Below are 5477 nucleotides of genomic sequence, written 5' to 3' on the forward strand. Positions count from 1 at the left end.
AATGCATTCAACAATATTTCTAGCGCATATCATAGGCACAATAGCATATTCACTAAAACAACGCTTTTGATAAAGTGTTTAGCACATAAACTTCAGACTAAGAAAGACAAAAATATAAAACTTGAACCATTACAACTACTAGTAACACTGAATTCAATCCAATAGAGACGCATCGACATGAATAAACCAAGGATCTAAATGAAAAACTAAATGATAGGCTAGCACACAGTTATTGTACACAGGAGCAACTCCTGGCTATACACAATGAGAACCAATACAAAGTGCCATATTGAAAACTTCTCAACATTGGACAATAAGGAATACACCCAAATAATCACATTTCTGAACTTCACAGCCCAGGAGGACCCAGAACAAACATGACAATACAAGAACAATTACACAAGCCATTCATGACATTACTCTCAACAGATAAATTTCATAGAAATGCATCACCCATACTTTATATTATAACTTTATAAACATTATTTTCATAATCATTTCCAGCACCCTCCTGTATACAATCTTTCCACAGTAGCAGAGTAAACAATCTTTTCAAAATTGAAACAATAGAGGGAAAAATTTCCCCAACCTAGAAATCAAAGTTATGGTAATGCAACTTGAAGAAGAGAAATACAAATCCAAATCTCAACAAAGAGAAAATTTCCCCAAAATGCCAACCCACGATAAAACTCATAAAGCCATATAAATAAAATTGCATTTAAAACTATACAATAAAACCAACCAATCAAAATAATTGGAAATATAATATTTCCTACCAACCATGCACAAAATCGGGTTAAGAAAATATAAAATAATATTACTTACTTCCCAAATCTCTCAACCAATAATAAAACAGGATAGGTAAGAGAAATAATTAATCAAATAACCCAAAAGGGTAAAAGAGTAAAATAATAAGAATAGCCAATTAAATTAAATAAACTACATGGGTAATAATTCCCAAAGCTCAATAAATAATTAAATAATAAATCAAAAGACCAATATTAAAATAAATCAAGGGTAATATAAATAAATACTCCAATTAAATAGAAAACCATAAAACATAATAATAATTAAACAATAAATAGCAAATATCCCAATAAACATTAAATCATTAAATAAATATAAAAACACCAAACAAATATAAACCAATAAATCAAGGCTAAATAAACATTAATCAAGATAACATAATAAATATTAATAAATCGCCCAAAGATAGTTAAATATCCTCCCAAATTAGTAAGTATATGGTGAGTTGTAAAGCTAGATATGGAATTTGGGTTACTGACTACTTTGTGGATAATAAGGGGGTTAGTCTGTCTAAAACTAATTTTGAGTTGCAACATTTCCAAATTTTATTGAATTCTTGCATGTTGAATCTGACTGAGGAAGATCAAATGGTTTGGAAGTGCTCCTCTTCGGGGGAATTTTAAGTTGCCTCGACTCTAGCTCTTCGGTTTAAGAATCCCCTCCCCCCTGGTCTGGTGTTTGGTCTAAGTTTCTCATTTCAAAGTAATTTTTTTTTCTGGATCTTGATACAGAACAAAATTTTGACCATAGGTAATTTGTGCAAAAGACGCTTCTTCTTAACCAACATATGTTTCCTATGTATGAGGGAGGTTGAATCTAACTCGTCTATTTATTCACTATGATTATTCTTTTGAAGTCTAGGGTTCTTTAATGCAGATCTAGAATGTGATGTGGACCATCCCTTCATCTTTAACTAAGTCCTTTGACCAATGGAGAGTGTCAACTTCTAATCACATCTTGCAGATGCTCTAGTCCTTGTCATTTCCCCATTTGGTTTGGGGCCTTTGAAAACAATGAAACAATAAAATCTTTAGGAACACTAATTCCCCTCCTGAAGTTGTTGTTAATAAAATTCGAAGGGCCTCTTCTGAAAATTTTCTCATTGCTAGGGATAATCATAAGGTCAAGGTGAATAATATTTCTTCATATGATATTGGAGTTGCCTCGAGATGGAATATAAAGTTGAAATTGCCCGATGATCCCAAACTTGCTAAATCCTCAAGGGATAATGCTCATTGGAACCTTCCCCCAGCTAGATGGGTTAAAGTTGACTTTGATGGGGCGGCTAAAGGAAATCCAGGGCTAAATAGGTGTGGGGGAGTGATTAGAGATGAGCATGGCAGACTTTTATCAACGGTGGCACTTTCCTTGGGATGTCAGACCAACCACCTAGCTAAAGTTGTTTCAGCCTAACATGGGTCGATTTTGGCCAAAAATATTAAAGCCAATTTAGTTTGGCTCGAGGGAGACTCTAATAACATCATTCAATGTTTAACTGGTAAACAAAAACCTTCATGGAATATTAGAACATGGATTGAGAAATCATTGGATATCATAAGGTCATTCCAAAAAAATTAAAATTTCCATGCCCACCGTGAAGCAAATTCTAGCATCCTAAAATTGCACCCTTTGCAATTTTGATCACATTTGGGGCCCTCGCCTTAGTGTTATCATCCTCATGCTTCATCTGGACTCATTTATGTCTCTGCCATGCAATAAACATCATATTTTCATCTTGCACCTTGCTGGGACCCCTTAGCCCTAGCCCAATTTGGGGTAGGATCAGGGCGTGGCGCCTTGGCCCTCATTGGGACCAAAGGTGCCATGCCTTAGTCCTCCCTAATTGGGGCCCAATTCTAACCCTAGGCCCTATCCAAAATTTGAGTGGGAATTTCTTCTCCATGTCGGCCTATGTCAAAAAATTAATGTTTGACAATAGGAAAGTATATAAGGAGGTCTTCCCCTCTTATTTGGGTAGAAGGTGAAAATAGGGCATACGGTGAGCATAACAGTATAAGGAAAGGAGAACTGCATTCAAGCAATCAAGCATTCAATCATTGAAGCATTCATCATCAATCCTTTCTAGAGGTATTCAAGGCTACATATTCTTCATTCATCAATTGTGGAGCAACATTACGCCTTCATTTGCAAGCATGTGTGTGTGAATAGGGTTTTGTCATGTTCATGTCATTTCATACATATGTGATTACATTCAAGAAGAAAAGCATCACCATCATTCATTGCAAATCTAAAGGTATACCTTTCCATCATTTATTTAAAGCAATTGCAATTATATTTCATTCAAGGTTGATTCCTCAACCGGGGGTTGACTTAGGCAAGCCCCTATTCCTAAACTATTTCCCTTTCTTTCTGCGTGCAGGAAACAAGTGCGTAGTTGTACTTTTGCAAATAAGCTTCAAACACAAAGACGGAAAAACCCTTTTTGGCATACGAAAAATTCGAAGGACCAAGAGGCCGCACCATGGTCCCTACTTTTTCGAGGTAGATTTCAATCAGCTCATATTACTTAGATCCAGGTGCACGATAAAATATTGAACCTGTAGCTCAGTATTTTCTCAAATTTGTCTTCAATTTCAACACGTTACCGTAAATCAACATTTCAACTTACAAAAGAGGGAAAACTCATCATAATCAATCAATCCACTTAGTATTCAATCCTTATTTGATTTGTGATTGAATCTAGTGGATTCCTCCCCTCTTTTGAATGTAAAGAAATTCCTCCCCCAAAGTGAAAATTGATTTCGTGATTTCTCCTTCAATGTTTCAAATTGCCAAATCAAATTTTCCCCTTTGCACAAATGGGTTGGTTGATCACTTTGCCAACATGGGCGTTAGGAGTCATCATAAATAAGTATGTAGACTTGGTGATAGCATATCGACTGATGTTAAGGCCTTGTTGTCACATGATTTATTTTAGGGAAGACAAGTCAGCCTTTTTCAATAAATGCTTATGTCACCTATTGAAATGATGGATCGAGCTTTTATTAATCGACATGTTGATTTATTGCAATTCCCCTCAGTCTTACATGCTTTCTAGGTATTTTGTCATTTCTACTGGAGTTTTCTTGCTCCATGTTCTTCTGCCATTGTTGTTGTCATGGGTGGAAAAATGAAAAGGGTTGAACCCTTGAACTATGATGAAATCAAGAAAAATAAAACCATATGGTGCATTCTGGACCGTGGTGGGCTTACCCCCTTCATTCAAAGATTGCATAGTGTTGATGCCAGTGCCACTAAGAAATTTGCCAAGGGTTTGAAGGATGGGAAAATCCAAATTGGTGGAAGGAGGATTGAGATTAATGAGAAGTTGATTGCCAAGGTCATTGGTCTTTCCATGGACGGAGCCAAATTTTATAGAGATAGAAAAATGTCAGATGCAACAGTGAAAAGATTTCCCAGAAATGAGAAGGAGAGGGAGAAATTAGCTAAAGTGGATAAGAATAGCTATGATATGAGTAAAATCAAAACAATATGGCGCTCTGTTCTTTTTGTTTTAATGAAGTATATTACCCTAGATGGTAGATATACTAAGGCCTTTGGGCATTAGTTTGTCTTGTTGAATCACTTTAGGTATAAAATGTAGATATCTTTTCTCTTCTTTCTACTTGCCCCAATCAATGTCAGCATCAAATATCATAGGAAGAACAAGAAAAAATTTGTCCTTCATGGGGGGTTGTTATTTTTTATTCATGAGCATATTAAAATCCATCCCTCTCCTTCATCTAGGGTTCCTGAAGTTTCATATGACTCTAAGGACGATGATCATGATACCCTTCCCTCTGATGAGGAGGAATTGAACACTAAGATAGAGGATTATGGTTCTAGGTCAAACCCTTTCCTAAAGATTGGTCATAAAGTTAAGAGAGGGAGAGTTTCCCCTGTGTCCACCTCTAACTTCTAATCTTTTCCCTCCCACAATTTAATCCTTGACAAGTCTAAACCTATCCCCAATAGGAGTGATAGAACCCCCTCCCCGAAAGATCTCAATGCTAATTCCCCTTTTCTTAGTTTGGATAGTGAGAACCCTGACAATGTCCTAGCCATTTCTCATGATTCAGCTATGGATATTTTAGGATGTTTAAATGGGCATTCCATGAAATCAATGATATTAATAATAAACTCCAAGAAATCACTAGCAAACAAGATAATCAAGGTGCAGAACAATGGACTGTGGACCAGAAAAAATCAATTGTTGATTCTATGTAGAAAATGGTGAGCACAGTGAGTGATCTGAAGAAATATTATGACAACATAATCTCTATCTTGGAAGATAAGCTTAAGAAACAATATGAAGGCATATTGATTCCACTAGAGAACAAATTCTAGAAATTTAATGAGAATCTAATCTCTTTGGTTACTTACAGTCACAAGGTGGTTAAGGACTTTGCTAAAAGCATAAACACCATCGTAGGAAAATTTCAAATTCTCCATCAGGAAGGGACTATTTTGGATGTGGATAGTATAGAAAAATAATAGGAGGAATCGGTTGGACCTTCCAAGAGAACCATAGCCAACTTGAAGAAGAAGTCTCCCAACCAAGAAATTCAGGAACTTAAGAAAATTGCTTTGAAGATGACACAGTTGGAAGCTGAGGCCGCAAAGGCCCTTAAAAAATTGTACTAGTTCTACCTCTTTGATGTCTTTTTGTT

The sequence above is a fragment of the Cryptomeria japonica genome, chromosome 2 (assembly GCF_030272615.1).
Source record: "Cryptomeria japonica chromosome 2, Sugi_1.0, whole genome shotgun sequence".
NCBI lineage: Eukaryota > Viridiplantae > Streptophyta > Pinopsida > Cupressales > Cupressaceae > Cryptomeria > Cryptomeria japonica.